Genomic DNA, 21,879 nt, shown 5'->3' on the forward strand with positions numbered 1-21,879 from the left:
GTAGATGTGAAGAACCATTGGATGTTTCTCAATCCTCTGACTTTTCTCATTCTTGTGCCATATTTGTTCCTTTGGGTTCACCAGTGAAGAAAATTATTCCCTATTACATTTGGTGAAGACTTTAATAGCCTCACATCCTTGTGTCTCACCATCTCAGGTCAAACTCCCTACAGAAACTTTAAACATTTAACTATTCTGCTGGAAACATTTTCAAGGGCGCAGCCATTCCTTCATTACGCTTCCTTCTTTGACATGTGATTGACAAATATGTGTGTAATGGAGAGAGAGAGAGTGAAAAAAAGAGAGATAGTGCGATAGAAAGTTAGAGGACCAGCTAAAGACAGATAGAGAGAGAGAGGCAGAGAGAGGTAAAGCGATAGACAGAGAGAGAGAGAGAAAGAGAGAGAAGGAGAGAGAGTCATTGAGAAATGGAGTCACTACAGTACAGGAACTCATTTTGCCCATCAAGCCCATGTAAATCAATCCATTCAGTCCCATTCCCCCGCTCTATCCCCATCGCCCTGTAAGTTATCTAAACCTGTCATATTTATTATAATCTTGTACATGTCTATCAAATCTCCCCTCAATCTCCTTTGCTCCAAGGAGAACAACCCCAGCTTCTCCAACCTAACCTTTCAGCTAAAATCCCTCATGTCTGGAACCATTCTGATAAATCTTCTCCACCCTCTCAAGGACACTCACATCCCTCCAAACGTGTGTTGACTAGAACTGGATGCAATTCTCTGGTTGTGGCCCAACTAGAGATTTATACAGGTTCGGCATAACTTCCCTACTTTTGTACTCAGTACCTCACTTTATGAAGCCCAAGATCCCATATGCTTTGCTAACTATTTTCTCAATGTGTCCTGCCACCGTCAAAGAACTATGCATATGAATCCCCAGGATTTTATTCCTAAAAATATGCTTTCTTCATATAAATCTGTAAAAAATGCATTATACAACAGTTCAAAACAGCACCAAGTTGACATTCCAAAAAGTGCAAAGGAAATCAGTTTTCTTCATTACAGGAGTGAGTTGCCTCACAACCCTTCCACTCCATTTTACCTGACATGGACATTTTACAGCAAACCCATATCTGATGTATACAGCACGAGGGGTTTCCAATGGGTCCAGCTGCCCAGTGCACTATGGCGGGGGGACCTTACACAGTGGTCTTTCCCCATTGAGCCTTTGCAGTGGCTACCCCAAGCTTTAGTGCGTCCCTCAGCACGTAGTCCTGGACCTTGGAATGTGCCAGTCTGCAAAACTCGGTCGTGGACAACTCTTTGCGCTGCAAGACCAGCAAGTTTCGGGCAGACCAAAGAGTGTCTATCACCAAATTGATGGTCCTCCAGCAGCAGTTAATGTTTATCTCGGTGTGCATCCCTGGGAGCAGCCCGTAGAGCACAGACTCCTGTGTTACAGAGGTGCTTGGGATGAACCTCGACAAAAACCACTGCATCTCTTTCCACACCTGCTTTGCAAAGACACATTCCAGAAGGAGGTGGGCAACTGTCTCTTCCCCACCGCAGCCACCTCGAGGGCCGCGTGTGGAGGCGGCGAGACTTCGGGCATGCAGGAAGGATCTGACAGGAAGGGCTCTTCTTACCACCAGCCAAGCTACATCTTGGTGCTTGTTTGAAAGTTCTGGTGATGAGGCATTCTGCCAAATGACTTTGGCAGTCTGCTCGGGGAACCATCCGACCGGATCCACCATCTCCTTTTCCCGTAGGGCCTTGAGGACATTCCGTGCAGACCACTGCCTGATGGATTGGTGGTCAAAGGTGTTTTCCCGCAGAAACATTCCCACGAAGGATAGCTGGTACGGTATGGTCCAACTGGATGAAGCGATCCGCGGCAATGTGACCAGACCCATCCTTCGCAAAACCTCAGCACATAGTGACACTTGGTGTTTGTGTTCTGGGGCTCCACACACAGCTTGGTGCAGCTGCACACGAAGTTGGTCATCAGGATGAGTGCGACGTTGGGTACATTTTTCCCGCCCTTGTCCAGAGGTTTGAACATCGTCTCCCTCCCGCCCTGGTCCATTTTAGATCTCTAGATAATGCAGTTGAAGTCACCGCCTAGGATGACCGGCCTGGACGTCGCCAGCAGCAGTGGGAGCTGCTGGAAGACGGTCAGCCGCTCGCTGCGTTGTACCGGGGCGTACACGTTGATCAACCGGAGCGGAGCGTTGTTGTACATCACGTCTGCTACGAGGAGGCGGCCGCCCACCACCTCCTTAACTTCGGAGATGGTGAAGTTACCTCCCCGCAGCAGAATACCCAGGCCGGAGGAACGGCAGTCATTACCCCCCGACCAGATCGATGGCCCGTGGGACCACCATCGCGACCACTGCCTGTAGGTGCTGAGGTGTGGTATTCCACACTCCTGCAGAAACAGTAGGTCAGCTTTGACCTTGGCAAGGTAATCCAAGGTTGAAACACATCGCGTAGTAGATTTAATGCTACGCACATTAATGGAAGCAATTCTTACACCCATTTTTTACTAAAAATTAGTTGTTGCTTCCCATACTATTTGTCCTCGCCGCCTTGATGAAGGGTCACTGACCCGAAACGTTAACTCTGCTTCTCTTTCCACAGATGCTGCCAGACCTGCTGAGTGGTTCCAGCATTTATTGTTTTTATTTCAGGTTTCCAGTATCCGCAGTATTTTGCTTTTATCTCGCTGTCTCTTGCTGGTTTGCTCAGTACCTTTCTCTGTCTGTTCATTTCTGGATCCAGATAATATCTTCCTGGTTTTCTGTGTGTCTTTCTCTGCCTGCCTCATTGTCGGTGCTGTTACTCTGTGTCCTTGTGTCATTGGGCAGTGAGGGTGAGTCCGTCAGCACGTGTGTTGCTGATTCCGGGATTCTTGAGAAATCCGACTCCAATCCTATTTTTATAAAAACATTGGGGAATGAACATATTTCACTAACGGGCAGCTGAACTTGAAAACAGTAGTCAGCAGAGTGCTGCAGGGGAAGCGTGTTGGGCCCATAACACAGCGGTCGATGGATCGAAACCATTCTCTGCGATTTATGTTTGGTAACAATACAAACAGTACACTTTCAAAACATCAAGTATTTTACCCATAATAACAAGATGCTTCCAAAGGCTCTCTATTGCAATCAGCTTCTTCTTTTCAGTGAACACATCAATCAGTAACAAATCACTTTTGCTCACACGAACACAAGCTGCAAACACGGACCAGCCGAGTCTCTCCCACTTTGTCAACCCCTTCCTGCAGAGCCTCCTCTCCACCACCAGATGGTGATGTTGGCCACAATAAAACCAGGACAAATGGTCACAGTGAGGAGACGGTCAGTAACAGAAAATAAAACAAAAACAGGGAAAACCTTTACACAACAACAGGGTACATCTTTACACAACAGAAAACATATTTACACAACAGGAAATACCTTTAGATAACAGGGAGAACACAATCATACAAATGCCTTGTTTCTCCATTTCAGTCTCGTTGCCTCTCTCTCTGTCCCTCACTTTTGCTTCCTCACAGTCTATTCTTGGTTTTCTGTGTGTTTTTCTCTCTATCCTGTTGTCGATGGTGTTAGTCAGCGTCCTTGTAACATTGTGTAGCCAGGCTGAGCCTCCCAACACCTGTGTTGCTGTAATAAAAACAGAAAATGCTGGAAATGCTCAGTAGGTCTGGCAGCATCTGTGCAGAGAGAAACAGTTAACAGTTCAGGTCTGTTTCCTTAGCTCACATTAACTTTGTTTCTTTCTCCACAGATGCTGCCAGACCTGCTGACTATTTCAAGCATTTTCTGTTTATATTTCAGATTTTCAGCATCTGCAGTATTTTGCTTTTGTTCGTGTGTTGCTATGTCTGGGACTGTTTGAGTGCAATGCTATTGCTTTATAAACAGCGTTGAAACAAACATTTATCTAACACACAGCACGAATACACAGCTGGATATAAACAGCAGCCTGCAGCAGAGGGCGCAATGGAAGTTTATTGACACAAATAATTCACCAGCACTATATTTACTGCTGCCCACAATCACACCACACTTCATCTTAACACGTTTTACTCTTTATTTACATCAACTTCTTGCTTCCAGTAAACACTTCAATTTGGAACACAGCTTCCAAATCACCTTTATTCACAAACCCGAACACACACCAGCCCAGACTTTCCCCTTTCTGTCAACCCATTCCTGCATCACTGCCTCTCCACCAACAGTTGTTGCGAGAATCATACAATCATAGAATGGCTACAGCACAGAAGGAGGCCATTCAGCCTGTCGAACCCGTGCTGGCTCTCTGTTAGAGCAACTCACCTCATTTCACTCCCTAGTCAGTTCAATTTTGGAGGTGGGAAAACTTCTCGAAAGAATAATTCGGGACAAAATTAATAATCCCATTGACAAATGTGGGTTAATTCAAGAAAGCCAGCATGGATTTCTTAAGGGAAAATGATGTTTAACTGTCCTGCTGTAGTGTTTTTTGATGAGGTAACAGAGAGGGATGATGAGGGCAATGCTGTTGATGTGGTGTACATGGATTTTCAAAAGGTCTGGCAGCATCTGAAAGGTCACTGACCTGAAACGTTAACTTTGCTTCTCTCTGTGCAGATGCTGCCAGACCTGCTGAGTATTTCCAGCATTTCTTGTTTTCATTATGGCACAGAGTTCCCTTTTCAAACTTACAGAATTAACCACAATAGTGTACTCTGAGATTCAAGTTAAATACCAGCCCAATATTTACACACATTATGATTTTATAAGTTTCAGTATTAATTCCCATAGTGCATCCTGACATATACATTAGATATAACATAACATAAGAACAGAGGAAATAGGAGCAGGAGTAGGCCATTCGGCCCCTCAAGCCTGCCCTGCCATTCAGTAAGATCATGGCTGATCTGCCCCAGACCTCAACTCCTCTTTCATGCCAGCTCTTCATAGCCCTCAACTCTCCAATATTTCAAAAATCTATTTACATCCTCTTTAAATACTTTCAGTGATTTAGCCTCCAATACTGTCTGGGGGAGAGAATTCCAGACATTCACTACCCTCTGAGAGAAGAAATTCCTTTGCATCTCAGTTTTAAATGAGTGTCCCCTTATTCTGTAACTTTGTCGCCTAGTTTGAGATTCCCCCACTAGTGGAAACATCTTCTCAACATCGACCCTGTTAATAAAAACAAGAAATGCTGGAAATACTCAGCAGGTCTGGCAGCATCGGTGAAGAGAGAAGCAGAGTTAATGTTTCAGGTCAGAGACCCTTCTTCACCCTGTTAAGCCCCCTCAGAATCTTGTACGTTTCAAAAAGATCACCCCTCATTCTTCTAAACTCTAATGAATAACCTGTTTAGCCGTTCTTCATAAGTCAACCCCTTCATCTCAGGAATCAGCTGAGTGAATCGCTTTTGAACTCCTCCAATGCCAGTACATCCTTTCTTAAGTCTAAATCTCAAGTGCGATATCAGATTGAGAGAATCTGAAAGATAGTATAACCTGAGATACAAACTGAGAATTCAGTTTAAAACTCACCCGGATTGTGAAACTAAAAGATACAATAGCAATTCAATTTGTATAGACTGTGCTTTGGATCATATTCCAGCCCTCATACAGTATCAGACTGGAAGATACTGTAGCAATTCCATTAGTGCAGACTCAGCTCTACATTACAGAGCAGGGAACATATTTAAACAACCCGGAACACTTTTACACAAGACGGATCATATTTACACAACTGAGAAGATCTTTACCCAACAGGGAACCATTTTACACAATAACAGAGAACATCTTCACACAACAGCGAATACAGTAACACAACAGAGAACATATTACACAGCAGGAAATATCTTTAAAAGAACACAGGGAACATCTTTACACAACAGAGAACACAATTACATAAATCATCAGTCTTTCGCTGTCTCTTGCTGGTTTGCTCAGTACCTTTCTCTGTCTGTTCCTTTCTGGGTCCTGATAATATCTTCCTGGTTTTCTGTGTGTCTTTCTCTGCCTGCCTCATTGTCGGTGCTGTTACTCAGTGTCCTTGTGTCATTGTGCAGTGAGGGTGAGTCCGTCAGCACGTGTGTTGCTGAGTCCGGGATTCTTGAGAAATGCGACCACAATCCTATTTTTATAAAAACATTGGAGAAATGAACATATTTCACGAACAGGCAGCTAAAGTTGAAAACAGTAGTTAGCAGAGTGGCGCAGCGGATGTGTGCTGGACCCATAACCCAGAAGTCAATGGATCGAAACCATTCTCTGCTATTTATGTTTGGTAGTAACACAAACAGTTCACTTTCAAAACATCAAGTGTTTCCCCATAATAACAAGACGCGCTCGATTGCAATCAGCTTTTTCCTTCGAGTGAACAGATCAATCAGTAACAAATCACTTTTGCTCACATGAACACAAACTGCAAACACGGACCAGCCGAATCTCTCCCACTTTGTCAACCCCTTCCTGCAGAGTTTCCTCTCCACCACCAGATGGTGATTTTGGCCACAATAAAACCAGGACAAATGGTCACAGTGAGGAGACAGTCAGCAACAGAAAATAAAACAATAACAGGGAAAACCTTTACACAACAACAGGGTACATCTTTACACAACAGAAAACATATTTACACAACAGGAAATACCTTTAGACAACAGGGAGAGCACAATCATACAAATGCCTTGTTTCTCCATCTCAGTTTCGTTGTCTGTCTCTCTCTCTCCGTTCCTCACTTTTGCTTCCTCACAGTCTATTCGTTTTCTGTGTGTTTTTCTCTCTGTCCCGTTGTCGATGGTGTCACTCAGCGTCCTTGTAACATTGCGTAGCCAGGCTGAGCCTCCCAACACCTGTGTTATAGAACATAGAACATAGAACAGTACAGCACAGTACAGGCCCTTCGGCCCACGATGATGTGCCGAACATTTAACCTACTCCAAGATCAAAACTACCTTCATACCCTTCATTCTACTATCATCCATGTACCAATCCAAGAGACGCTTAAATGTCCCTAATGTATCTGCTTCTACTACCACCGCTGGCAGTGCATTCCATGCACCCACCACTCTCTTGTGTGAAGAACCTACCTCTGACATCTCCCCGAAACCTTCCTCCATCACCTTAAAATTATGCCCCCAGGTGATAGCCCTTTCCACCCTGGGAAAAAGTCTCTGGCTATCCACTCTATCTACGCCTCTCATCATCTTGTACCCCTCTATCAAGTCACCTCTCATCCTTCTTCGTTCCAATGATAAAAGTCCCAGCTCCCTCAATCTTTCTTCGTAAGACATGCCCTCCAGTCCAGGCAGCATCCTGATAAATCTCCTCTGCACCCTCTCTAAAGCTTCCACATCCTTCCTATAATGAGACGACCAGAACTGAACACAATATTCCAAGTGTGGTCTAACCAGGGCTTTATAGAGCTGCAGCATAACCTATAGAGCTGCAGCATAACCTCGCGGCTCTTAAACTCAATCCCCCTGTTAATGAAAGCCAACACACCATACGCCTTCTTAACAACCCTATCAACTTGGGTGGCAACTTTGAGCGATCTATGGACATGGGCCCCAAGATCCCTCTGTTCCACCACACTACCAAGAATCCTGTCTTTTTGCCTATATTCTGCATTCAAATTCAACCCTCCAAAATGAATCACTTCACACTTTTCCAGGTTGAACTCCATCTGCCACTTCTCAGCCCAGCTCTGCATCCTGTCAATGTCCTGTTGCAACCTACAACAGCCTTCCACACTATCCACAACTCCAGCAACCTTCGTTTCATCGGCAAACTTGCTAACCCAGACTTCCACTTGCTCATCCAAGTCATTTATAAAAATCACAAAGAGCAGAGGTCCCAGAACAGATCCCTGCGGAACACCACTGGTCACCGAGCTCCAGGCTGAATACTTTCCATATACTACCACCCTCTGTCTTCTATGGGCCAGCCAATTCTGTATCCAGACAGCCAACTTTCCCTGTATCCCATGACTCCTTACTTTCTGAATGAGCCTACCATGGGGAACCTTATCAAACGCCTTGCTGAAATCCATATACACCACATCCACTGCTCTTCCTTCATCAATGTGTTTTGTCACATCTTCAAAGAATGTAATAAGGCTTGTGAGGCATGACCTGCCCCTCACAAAGCCATGCTGACTGTCTCTAATCAAACTATGCTTTTCCAACTAATCATAAATCCTGTCTCTCAGAATCCTCTCCAATAATTTGCCCACTACCTACGTAAGACTGACTGGTCTATAATTCCCAGGGTTATCCCTATTCCCTTTCTTGAACAAGGGAATAACATTTGCCACCCTCCAATCATCTGGTACTACTCCAGTGGACAGTGAGGACGCAAAGATCATCGCCAAAGGCGCGGCAATCTCTTCCCTTGCTTCCCTTAATATCCTTGGGTATATCCCGTCTGGCCCCAGGGACTTATCTGTCCTCATGTCTTTCAAAATTTCCAGCACATCCTCCCTCTTAACATCAACCTGTTCGAGCATATCAGCCTGTTTCACGCTGTCCTCACAAACGACCAGGTCCCTTTCACTAGTGAATACTGAAGCAAAGTATTCATTTAGGACCTCCCCTACCTCCTCCGACTCCAGGCACAAGTTCCCTCCACTATCCTTGATCGGCCCTACCGTCACTCTGGCCATCCTCTTGTTCCTCACATAAGTGTAGAACGCATTGGGATTTTCCTTAATCCTACCCGCCAAGACTTTTTCATGTCCCCTTCTAGCTCTCCTAAGTCCATTCTTCAGTTCCTTCCTGGCTACCTTGTAACCCTCTAGAGCCCTGTCTGATCCTTGCTTCCTCAACCTTAAGTAAGCTTCCTTCTTCCTCTTGACTAGCTGTTCCACATTTCTTGTCATCCAAGGTTCCTTCACCCTACCATCCCTTCCTTGCCTCATCGGGACAAACCTATCCAGCAGTCGCAGCAAGTGCTCCCTAAACAACCTCCACATTTCTGTCGTGCATTTCCCTGAGAACATCAGTTCCCAATTTATGCACCCCAGTTCCTGCCTAATAGCATTGTAATTCCCCCTCCCCCAATTAAATATTTTCCCATCCCGTCTGCTCCTGTCCCTCTCCATGACGATAGTAAAGGTCAGGGAGTTGTGATCACTATCACCGAAATGCTCTCCCACCGAGAGATCTGCCACCTGGCCTTGTTCGTTGCCAAGCACCAAATCCGAAATAGCTTCCCCTCCAGTCAGCCTATCTACACAAACAGGTCAGTGGCAAGTGGTCCAGAGGAAAACCACAAAGAAAAAACATCCCAAAGCCACCACCCAAACCAGTGGCAAGAGGAGGCTCTCTTCTGAATAAGACTGCAACAACCCCTCTTCACTGGACGGGGAAATGCTGGAACGACAGCCCCTTCAAAAGAGGCGGCAGAACTCCGAGATGGATGATAAAGCATCCCAGCCCCCGGGCACTGGAAGCTGTGATGGGCCCGGCGTGGCCCAACCCCAATGCCCCACACGTAACGACGTGGCCAACGCATCTCAGCTCCGGGACACCAGGAGCAAAGACACGTCTGGCGCACCTGAGCTCCGGGAGACCGGGAGCTGTGATGTTTTCGAGGAGGAACAGATGGAAGCAGCTGAGGACAACCCAATGCTCTCTGCCTACAAGACCCCCCCCCCCCCGATGTCATCCGAGCGGCACAAACCCTGCATGAAAAATCAGGAGGGGTTTCTGAGCCCAACCAACGTGAAACTGCTTGCGCACACGATGGGTATGCAGGAACATCCCGAAGGACTGGGACTAGCGAGGACAAATGGTATGGGAAGCAACAACTAATTTTTAGTAAAACATGGGTGTAAGAATTGCTTCCATTAATGTGCGTAGCATTAAATCTACTACGCGATGTGTTTCAACCTTGGATTACCTTGCCAAGGTCAAAGCTGACCTACTGTTTCTGCAGGAGTGTGGAATACCACACCTCAGCACCTACACGCAGTGGTCGCGATGGTGGTCCCATGGGCCATCGATCTGGTCGGGGGGTAATGACTGCCGTTCCTCCGGCCTGGGTATTCTGCTGCGGGGAGGTAACTTCACCATCTCCGAAGTTAAGGAGGTGGTGGGCGGCCGCCTCCTCATAGCAGACGTGATGTACAACAACGCTCCGCTCCGGTTGATCAACGTGTACGCCCCGGTACAACGCAGCGAGCGGCTGAACGTCTTCCAGCAGCTCCCACTGCTGCTGGCGACGTCCAGGCCGGTCATCCTAGGCGGTGACTTCAACTGCATCATCGATGCGGCTGGACGATCCAGCAGTGACGACAGCAAACTGGACGCTACGTTCAGATTCCTAATAGAAACAATTAAGGATGCCAAACTGCACGACGTCTTCAGAAAACCTGCAGACGGAGCGCAGCGCAGATACACATGGTCAAGATCGGACAGGTCTGCCCGTTCCAGGATTGACTTCCTGTTTGTGTCCCGTGCTGTCACGGTCGGATCCACCGACGTCAAGCCGGTGTTCTTCTCTGACCACTGCCTCTTACTGGCCGACTGTCACTTACAGGACGACCAGCGGGTTGGCAGAGGGACGTGGAAGCTCAATGCGACACTGCTGACCCCAGAGAACGTTGAGGAACTCAAAAGGGATTACAAAGGTTGGAGGATCGTGAAACCCCTCTTTGAGTCTCCAGTTCACTGGTGGGAAGCGATTAAGGAGAACATCAAGAGGTTCTTCATCCACAAAGGTGTTCAGAAGGCGAGAGAGAGACAGAGGGAACTGTCCCGACTCCAGAAAATTATGCAAAATCTACTCCGGTTGCAGTCAATGGGGGTCGAGGTCAAGGAGGACCTCCAAGAGGTGAAGAGCCAGCAGGCCTCGCTCTTTGCCAAGGAGGCCTCAAAGATCATCTTCCGATCCAGAGTCCGTTCCATCGAGCACGATGAGACGTGCTCGCGTTACTTCTTCCAAAAGGTACACAGAGAGAGCTCTGTTATCAGCAGCCTGAAGGAAGAAGATGGCTCGGTAACGTCTTCGCAGTCCGACATACTAAGGATCAGCAAATCCTTTTATGTTGGGCTGTATGACGCGAAGCCCACAGACAGCAGAGCCTCCCAGTCCTTCCTGTCATCTATCACAGAGGTCTTAGATGACAGCAGGAGGGAGAGACTGGACAAGCCGCTAACTCTGGACGAGCTGACAAAGGCCGTCCAGTCTTTCGAGACGAGTAAAACTCCCGGGAGCGACGGCTTACCGGTCGAGTTGTACTCGGCCCTGTGGGTCTGGGTCGGCCCGGACCTGCTGGAAGTATACGAGAGTATGCTCCTGGCCGGCAGCATGTCAGAATCCATGAGAAAAGGCATCATCACCCTCATTTACAAGCAGAAGGGGGAGAGGGCAGAAATCAGAAATTGGCGGCCCATCTCACTGCTTAATGTTGATTCCAAGATTCTGTCCAAAGTCATAGCCAGTCGAGTCAAGTCTGCTCTGGAGTTGGTGATTCACCCCGATCAGACCTGTACTGTACCCGGCAGGAAGATCTCTGATAGTCTCGCGCTACTCAGGGATACGATCGCCTACGTACGGAACAGGAGGGTGGACACCTGCCTCATCAGCCTGGACCAGGAGAAGGCTTTTGACAGGATATCGCACACCTACATGATGGACGTGCTTTCCAAAATGGGGTTTGGGGAGGGAATCTGCAATTGGATCCAACTGCTCTATACAAGCATCAGTAGCGCAGTCTCAATCAACGGGTGGGAATCGGAACGTTTCCCGATCAAATCTGGAGTCAGACAGGGCTGCCCTCTGTCCCCGGTCTTGTTTGTTTGCTGCATTGAACCCTTTGCTGAATCTATTAGGAAGGATGCGAGCATAAGAGGGGTGACAATCCCAGGCAGCGGAGGCACTCAGGTCAAAACCTCCCTGTACATGGATGACGTCGCCGTTTTCTGCTCGGATCCGCTGTCCGTGCGCAGACTGATGAGCATCTGCGACCAGGTCGAACTGGCCTCGGGAGCCAAAGTTAACCACGGCAAGAGCGAGGCCATGTTCTTTGGCAACTGGGCTGACCGATCCTTTGTCCCCTTCACCGTCAGGTCAGATTACCTGAAGGTGCTGGGGATATGGTTCGGAAGGGCCGTGGCGTGCACCAAAACATGGGAGGAGCGAGTAGCCAAGGTACGACAAAAGTTGGGCATGTGGGGGCAGCGATCTCTCTCCATTGTGGGTAAGAACCTGGTCATCAGGTGCGAGGCGCTCACGTTGTTGCTATACGTGGCGCAGGTCTGGCCCATACCCCACTCCTGTGCCGTGGCAGTCACCCGAGCCATTTTCCGCTTCGTCTGGGGATCTAAAATGGACCAGGTCCGGAGGGACACGATGTTCAAATCTCTGGACAAGGGCAGGAAAAATGTACCCAACGCGGCCCTCATCCTGATGACCACCTTCGTGTGCGGCTGCATCAAGCTGTGTGTAGATCCCCAGTACGCAAACTCCAAGTGTCACTACGTGCTGAGTTTCTATCTGTCCCCGGTGTTGCGAAGGATGGGCCTGGTCACATTGCCGTGGAACGCTCCATGCAGTTGGGCGGTGCCGTACCACCTATCCTTCGTGAAGCAGTTTCTGCGGGGAAACACCTTTGACCACCGGTCCATCAGGCAGTGGTCTGCACGGAATGTCCTCAAGGCCCTACGGGAAAAGGAAACGGTGGATCCTGTCGGATGCTTCCCCGAGCAGACCGTCAAAGTCATTTGGCGGAATGCCTCATCACCAGAACTTTCAAACAAGCACCAAGATGTAGCTTGGCTGGTGGTGAGAAGGGCCCTCCCCGTCAGATCCTTCATGCACACCCGAAGTCTCGCCCCCTCCGCACAGTGCCCCCGCGTTGGCTGTGGTGTGGAAGAGACGGTCGCCCACCTCCTCCTGAATGTGCCTTTGCAAAGCAGGTGTGGAAAGAGATGCAGTGGTTTTTGTCAAGGTTCATCCCAAGCAGCTCTGTCACACAGGAGTCTGTGCTCTACGGGCTGTTCCCAGGGACGCACACCGAGACAAACATCTACTGCTGCTGGAGGACTATCAATTCGGTGGAAGACGCCCTTTGGTCTGCCCGAAACTTGCTGGTCTTCCAGCGCAAAGAGTTGTCCACCACCGAATTTTGCAGACTGGCACATTCCAAGGTCCAGGACTACGTGCTGAGGGACGCAATAAAGCTTGGGGCAGCCGCAGCAAAGGCTCAATGGGGAAAGACCACAGTGTCTGGTTCCCCCACCAAGCTGGACTGAGGGGCTGGATCCATGGGAAATCCCTCGAACTGTATCGTTAATATTCTCAATTGGTGTAAACGTAAAACTGTAATTGACATGACAATTGTGAAACGGAAGGGTTGGGAAGAAACTCATGACAGTATTGAAGGAAACTGATCCCCCTGGCAATGTTTGTATTTTTTGGTGCTGTTTGGAAACTGTTTGGCAATGTAATTTTTACAGATCTTTATGAATAAAGTATATTTTGGAAATAAAAAAAAAATCTACATATTGAGTCAGGAAACCTTCCTGGACACACCTGACAAAAACTGCTCCATCCAAACTATTTGCACTAAGGAGGTTCCAATCAATATTAGGGAAGTTGAAGTCACCCATGACAACAACCCTGTTACTTCTGCACCTTTCCAAAATCTGCCTCCCAATCTGTTCCTCCGTGTCTCTGTTGCTATTGGGGGGTCTATTGAAAACTCCCAACAAAGTGACTGCTCCTTTCCTGTTTCTGACTTCCACCCATAATGACTCAGTAGACAAACCCTCCTCGATGACCTACCTTTCTGCAGCTGTGATACTATCCCTGATTAACAATGCCACTCCCCCACTTCTTTTACCTCCCTCCCTATTCCTTTTGAAACATCTAAACCCCGGAACATCCAACATCCATTCCTGCCCCTGTGATCTCCAAGTGTCCGTAATGGCCACAACATCGTAGCTCGAAGTACTGATCCATGCTCTAAGTTCATCACCCTTATTCCTGACACTTCTTGCATTAAAATAGACACACTTCAACCCATCATACTGGCTGAAACTTTGCCCTGTTAACTGTCTAACCTTGTTCACAGACATTCTGCACTCGGCATCTGCCTGTTCAACAGCTACCCCATCCACTGATCCATAGCTCCGGTTCCCATCCCCCTGCCAAACTAGTTTAAACCCTCCCGAAGAGCTCTAGCAAACCTCCCGCCCAGGATATTGGTGCCCCTCCAGTTCAGATGCAACCCGTCCTTCTTGTACAGGTCCCACCTTCCCCAGAAGGTATCCCAATGATCCACATAACTGAAGCCCTCCCTGCTACACCAGCTCTGTCGTCACGTGTTCAGCTGCACTCGCTCTCTGTTTCTAGCCTCACTAGCACGTGGCACCGGTATCAATCCTGAGATTACTACTCTGCTCGTCCTGCCTTTTAGCTTCCAACCTAACTCCTATATTGGCTTTTCAGGTCCTCATCCCTTTTCCCAGCTATGTCATTTTTGCTGATATGTACCACGACTTCTGGCTGCTCCCCCTCCCCCTTAAGAATCCTGTAGACTCGATCTGAGACATCCCTGACCCTGGCACCCAGGAGGCAACATACCATCCGGGAGTCTCGTTCGCGACCACAGAATCTCCTGTCTGTTCCTCTAACCATTGAATCTCCTATCACTATCGCTCTCCTATTCTCCACCCTTCCCTTCTGAGCCGCAGAGCCAGGCTCAGTGCCAGAGACCTGGCCGCTGTGGTTTTCCCCTGGTAGGTCCCCCGCCCAACCGTATCCAAAACGGTATACTTATTATTGAGGGGAACGGCCACAGGGGATCCCTGCACTGTGTGCCTATTCCCTTTCCCTCCCCTGACGGTCACCCAGCTACCTTTATCCTGTGACTTAGGCGTCAGTACTTCCCTATAACTGCTCTCTATCATCCCCTCTGCCTCCCGCATGATCCGAAGTTCATCCAGCTCCAGCTCCAGTTCCCTAACGTGGTCTGTGAGGAGCTGGAGTTGGGTGCACTTCTCACAGGTGAAGTCAGCAGGGACACAAGTGGTGACCCTTACCTCCCACATCCTGCAAGAGGAGCATGCAACTGCCCTAGCTTCCATCCCCTCTGCTCTAAATTGACAACAGAGAATAAAAAAATATAAAGGAAAACTTGACCTTACCAAACCCTTCACACAAAAGTCCTTTTTTTTGGCTGGAGGAGGAGGGTGGGTGGGAGACACTACACGTGTAGTGTTTCGGGTTTAGCCACTGCCCGAATATATAAGTTCACTTACCCAGCAGTCCCCGTGTCCGCGTCCGCCGAATCGCCAGGTAAGTACTTTATAGTGAAACGTACCTTCCCGGCTGCCCCCAGGCTCGCACTATCACCGCTACTGCTGATCAAAGGTGTTGCTGTAATAAAAACAGAAAATGCTGGAAATGCTCAGTAGGTCTGGCAGCATCTGTGCAGAGAGAAACAGTTAACAGTTCAGGTCTGTTTCCTTAGCTCACATTAACTTTGTTTCTTTCTCCACAGATGCTGCCAGACCTGCTGACTATTTCAAGCATTTTCTGTTTATATTTCAGATTTTCAGCATCTGCAGTATTTTGCTTTTGTTCGTGTGTTGCTATGTCTGGGACTGTTTGAGTGCAATGCTATTGCTTTATAAACAGCGTTGAAACAAACATTTATCTAACACAAAGCACTAATACACAGCTGGATATAAACAGCAGCCTGCAGCAGAGGGTGCAGTGGAAGTTTATTAACACAAATAATTCACCAACAATATATTTACTGCTATCCACAATCACACCACGCTTCATCTTAACACATTTTATTCTTCATTGACATCAACTTCAGGCTTCCAATAAACACTTCAATTTGGAACACAGCTTCCAAATCACCTTTATTCAAACCCGAACACAAGCTGCAAATGCTGCAAACACACAGCAGCCCAGACTTTCCCCTTTCTGTCAACCCATTCCTGCATCACTGCCTCTCCACCAACAGTTGCTGCTAGAATCATACAATCATAGAATGGCTAAAGCACAGAAGGAGGCCATTCGGCCTGACGAACCCATGCTGGCTCTCTGCTAAAGCAACTCACCTCGTCTCACTCTCTTCTCGAAAGAATAATTCGGGACAAAATTAATAGCCCCATGGACAAATGTGGGTTAATTCAAGAAAGCCAGCATGGATTTCTTAAGGGAAAGTTATGTTTAACTGTCCTGCTGGAGTTTTTTGATGAGGTAACAGAGAGGGATGATGAGGGCAATGCTGTTGATGTGGTGTACATGGACTTTCAAAAGGTCTGGCAGCATCTGAAAGGTCACTGATCTGAAACATTAACTCTGTTTCTCTCTCCACAGATGCAGCCAGACCTGCTGAGTATTTCCAGCACTTTCTGTTTATATTTCAGATTTCTAGCATCTGCAGTATTTTGCTTTTATTGACTTTCAAAAGGAATTTGATACAATGCAACACAACAGACTTGTGAGCAAAGTTATAACTCATGGAATAAAAGGGACAGCAGTAACATGGATATGGAATTGGCTGAGTGACAGGAAACAAAGAGTAGTGAGCAATGGATGTTCTTCGGGCTAGAGGAAGGTTTGTAGTGGAGTTCCCCAGGAGTCAGTGTTGGGACCCTTGCCTTTCCTGATATACATTAATGACCTAGACCTTGGTGTACAGGGCAGAATTTCAAAGTTTATGGATTATACGAAAATTGGAAGCATTGTGAACTGCAAGGATGATAGTGTAGAACTTCAGAAGGACATAGACAAGTTGGTGGAATGGGAGGACAGATGACAGGTGAAGTTCAATGCAGAGAAATGTGAATTGATTCATTTCGGTAGGAAGAACATGGAGTGACAATATAGAATAAAGGGTACAATTCTAATGGGGGTGCAGGAGCAGTGGGACCTGGGGTTATATGTTATTGGTTGAGAGAGTGGTTAATAAAGCATACAGTATCCTCGGCTTTAGTGATAGAGGCATAGAGTACAAGAACAAGGAGGGCCTGACGGGGTATATCCAAGGATGTTATGGGAAGCAAGGGATGAAATTGCAGAGCCGCTGGCAATGATCTTTTCATCTTCTCTGCTGACGGGGGTGGTACCAGGTGATTGGAGGGTGGCAAATGTTGTGCCCCTGTTCAAGAAAGGGAATAGGAACAACCCTGGGAATTACAGGCCAGTTAGTCTTACTTCGGTGGTAGGCAAGTTGATGGAAAAGGTGCTGAGGGATAGGATTTCTGAGCATCTGGAAAGACACTGCTTGATTCGGGACAGTCAGCACGGTTTTGTGAGGGGTAGGTCTTGCCTCACAAGCCTGATTGAATTCTTTGAGCAGGTGACCAAGCAAGTGGATGAGGGTAAACCAGTGGATGTGGTGTACATGGATTTTAGTAAGGCATTTGATAAGGTCCCCCATGGTAGACTTATGGAGAAAGTCAGGAGGCATGGGATAGTGGGGAATGTGGCCAGTTGGATTAAGAATTGGCTAACTGATAGAAGGCAGAGAGTGGTCTTAGATGGTAAATACTCAGCCTGGAGCCCAGTTACCAGTGGCGTGCCGCAGGGATCAGTTCTGGGTCCTCTCCTGTTTGTGATTTTTATTAACGACTTGGATGAGGAAGTCGAAGGGTGGGTCAGTAAATTTGCAGATGATACAAAGGTTGGTGGAGTTGTGGATACCGAGGAGGGCTATTGTCGTCTGCAAAGGGACTTGGATAGGTTGCAGTGCTGGGCTGAAAAGTGGCAGATGGAGTTTAACCCTGAAAAGTGTGAGGTCGTCCATTTTGGAAGGACAAACATGAATGCAAAATACTGGGTTAACGGTAGGGTTCTTGGGCATGTGGAGGAGCAGAGAGACCTTGGGGTCTATGTGCATAGATCATTGAAAGTTGCAACTCAAGTGGATAGGGCTGTGAAGAAGGCATATGGGGTGTTAGCGTTCATTAGCAGAGGGATTGAATTTAAGAGCCGTGAGGTGATGATGCAGCTGTACAGGACCTTGGTAAGGCCTCATTTGGAGTACTGTGTGCAGTTCTGGTCGCCTCATTTTAGGAAGGATGTGGAAGCCTTGGAGAGGGTGCAGAGGAGATTTACCAGGATGTTGCCTGGAATGGAGAATAAGTCTTACGAGGAAAGGCTGAACATTCTAGGCCTCTTCTCATTAGAAAGGAGAAGGATGAGGGGTGACATGATAGAGGTTTATAAGATGATCAGGGGAATAGATAGGGTAGACAGTCAGAAACTTTTTCCCCGGGTGGAGCAAAGCGTTACAAGGGGTCATAAATTTAAGGTGAAGGGTGGGAGATATAAGGGGGATGTCAGGGGAAGGTTCTTTACCCAGAGAGTGGTCGAGGCATGGAATGCCTTGCCCGGGGAAGTTGTTGAGTCAGAAACTTTAGGGACTTTCAAAAGGCTTTTGGATAGGTATATGGATAAAGGAGAATGATGGGGTATAGATTAAATTGTCCTTGACAGAGGACAAAGGATCGGCACAACATTGTGGGCCGAAGGGCCTGTTCTGTGCTGTATGTTCTATGTTCTATGTTCTATGTCGAACTTGTATAAGACACTAGCCTCAGCTGAAGTACTGCATCCAGTTCTGGGTGCCACACTTTAGGAAAGATGTGAAGGCATTGGAGAGATTATGGAAGAGGTTCATGAGAATGGTTCCAGGGATGAGGAACTTTAGTTATGAAGATGGATTGGAGAAGTTAGGACTGTTTTCCTTGGAGAAAAGAAGGCTAAGAGGAGATTTCATAGTGGTATTCAAAATGATGAGGGGTGTGGACAGAGTGGATAGGGAGAAACTGTTCCCACTTGTAAAAGGATCGAGAACGAGAGGGCACAGATTTAAAGTCATTGGTAAAAGAAGCAAAAGCGACATGAGGAAAAAGTTTTTCACACAGCGAGTGGTTAAAGTATGAACTGCCTGAGAATGTGATGGAGGCAGGTTCAATTGAAGAATTCAAAGAGGAATTAGACTGTTATCTGAAAAGGAAGAATGTGCAGGATTATGGGGAGAAGACGAGGAAGTGACATGAGGTGAATTGCTCATTTGGAGAGTCAGTGCAGAGACGATGGGCCAAATGGCCTCCTTCTGTGCAGTAACAATTCTGTGATTCTGTGATTCCAATATTCAAGTCATTTATATATATGGTGGTCCTGACACTGACCCTTGTGGACATCACTGTTCACCATCTTCCATTCTGAAAAACAACCAAATATCACAACTCGCTTTTCTTGATATTTCATCCATTTTTAAATCCAAGCAGATACTGACCCTCCTATTCCAGGAGCCTCAGTTTTGTTACCCAGTCTTTTATGTGGTAGTTTGTCAAACGCTTTCTTAAAATCCATATAGACAACATCCATTGCTTTCCCTTCATCAACCTTTTCTGTTACTTCATCAAAAAAAATCAGTTATATTAGTGAAGAACTGGAAAGGTGCTGAATCCCTCAGTTTTCCGTCTACCCAAACCAAGTTCAAGGCCTGAATAATGAACCGATTGCCTCATTAGTTCTGTGAATAATACAATGATTTAATAGACAAAGTTTTGAAACATTGCTGCCCATAAATCTTGGTAACAGAGAGTGTATGGATCCCCTGACTCAGAATGTTTAATGGATACAGTCCTCAGATCCGATAAGGAACCCCTGAACATCCACAGTAAAGACAGTGTGGATGAAGAAATGTAAGAGCTGGGAGCTGAAACTCAGGGACGGCCGAGCTCTCCTGTCATTGAGCTTGTGTGTCTGCTCTGCTCGCCGCACTTCCGGCTCTACTTTGTTTCCAATGAAAAGATGAAAAGGGCCGTTCGGTTTTCCTCTCACTGACAGCGTGTTTCACTCGGGTTAATATAACCCGGGACTTTTGCTGCTGAAATGAATTCTGCAAGGTCCCAGCAAACACACCGGCTCCCTCCTTTCTCCCCTCTTTCTATCGGATTGTTTTACCAGGAGGGGCTCAATAATAACAAACCCCCTGCAGGGAATGACCGCAAATTGAGCATCAAAATGGGGCAAGTGGGCAGCTTTCTGGGTTCTAGGTTCCCCCTACCCCGCCCCTCCCTCCCTCCAGTCCAAGCCCCTCTTCACTTTCTTTGGGACTTTGATGAGGGTGAAATGGGGTAAGTTCCCATTGATGTTTGAATTTTGAATTGCTGCAAAGATCTGCGCACGCGCGATGCAGCCCCGCCCCAGTGGGACGTCACAATGAGGAGTGGAGCGCATGCGCAGTCTTTCCCCAACCCAGTCTGTGAGGCCATTCACTCAATCAGGGGAAGGTGCTTTAAATCAGCTGCTAATGGAGACTTCCCGGGCCCGGGGGAAGGGAACAAACAGCATCTGCTTCCAGCAGCCACTGCTTTGGGAGCGTGTCCGCAGAAGTGCTCAGAGATTAGCATTGTGTGGCGGGAAGTTGAGGGGGAGTCGGGGAGTGTTTGTAAAACCTCTGCAAACACCTGGTAAACAGAAGCTGAATGCTGCAGTACTGCAGTGGCGTCAGACACTGACACTGTTAGTGTTCCTGGTTTTCATTTTGTGATTGTTCATAATGATTATTATTGGGACGATTACATTGATCGCTTTTGTATCTTCTACCTCACCAGTTCTTTCATTCCTGCAGGAAAATACACGATGGAACCTGAATGGATGTGGTGATTCTTGGACACAAGGAAAGTGATCTCGTTCCAACACACAGTCGGTACAGGATCACTCCCAAAGCACAGAGATACTGCCAGCTCATCAGTTCCACTGGAGCAAACAAAATAAGTAGTCAGACAGACACTGATCCCAAAGTCAAGAGACACATTTTCAATACAACAGTCAGACAACAGCAGGAGAGACAGAAGTTGTTTCCATTTCACTCCAATTCAATACAGCTGACAGGTTGATACATCAATCACAGTCCAAAAACAAACTCACTATCAGATCTAAATAAACTCTGTCACCATGGTTACATTTTGAATATAAAATCTGAAATAGAACAGACAAAATTTACCTGGTTGAAAGGTACAGAATGAATGCAAGGAGGCTTCAAGGGGATTTGGACAGGTTAAATGAATGGGCAAGAACATGGCAGATGGAATATAATGTAAATAAGTGTGAAGTTCTCCACTTTGGTAGAATGAACAGAAAGAGTATTTCTTAAATGGTGAGAGGCTGGGAAGTGTCGATGTCCAAAGGCACCTGGGTGTCCTTGTTCATGAGACTAAAAGCTAGTATGCAGGTGCAGCAAGCAATCAGGAAGGCAAATGGTATGTTGGCTTCATTGAAAGCGTATTTGAGTACATGAGTAAAGATGTATGAAGTCTGGATGAGACCGCACCTGGAGTATTCTGTACAATTTTGGTTTCCTTATCTAAGGAAGGATAGACTTGTCACAGAAGGAGTGCAACAGAGATTCACCGGTCTCATCCCCTTGGATGGTGGGATTGTCTGATGATGAGAGACTGCAGAAACTGGGCCGAAATTCTCTGGAGTTTTGAAGAATGAGAGGTGATCTCATTGAAACAGACAAAGTTCTTCCAGGGTGTCACAGGGTAGATATGGATAGGATGTTTCCTCTGTCTAGTGAGTCTAGAACAAGGGGACACAGTCTCAGAATAAGGGCAGGCCATTTGAGACTGAGATGAGCAGGAATTTGTTTACTCAGAGGGTGAGAAATCTGTGGAATTCTTTATCCCAGAGGGCTGTGGAAGATCAATCATTGAACATATTCAAGACATAAATCGATAGATTTCTAAATACTAACAAGATCAAGGGATATGGTGATAGCAGGGAAAAATGGCGTAGAGGTAGATGATCAGTCACGATCTGTTTGAATGTTGGAGCAGGCTTGATGGGCTCAATGACCTAATGCCCCTATTTCCTATGATCCTATGAATCCCAATAATGTACATCAGACGTTAGACCAAG

The sequence above is a fragment of the Heterodontus francisci genome, unplaced genomic scaffold (assembly GCF_036365525.1).
Source record: "Heterodontus francisci isolate sHetFra1 unplaced genomic scaffold, sHetFra1.hap1 HAP1_SCAFFOLD_102, whole genome shotgun sequence".
Classification (NCBI taxonomy): Eukaryota; Metazoa; Chordata; class Chondrichthyes; order Heterodontiformes; family Heterodontidae; genus Heterodontus; species Heterodontus francisci.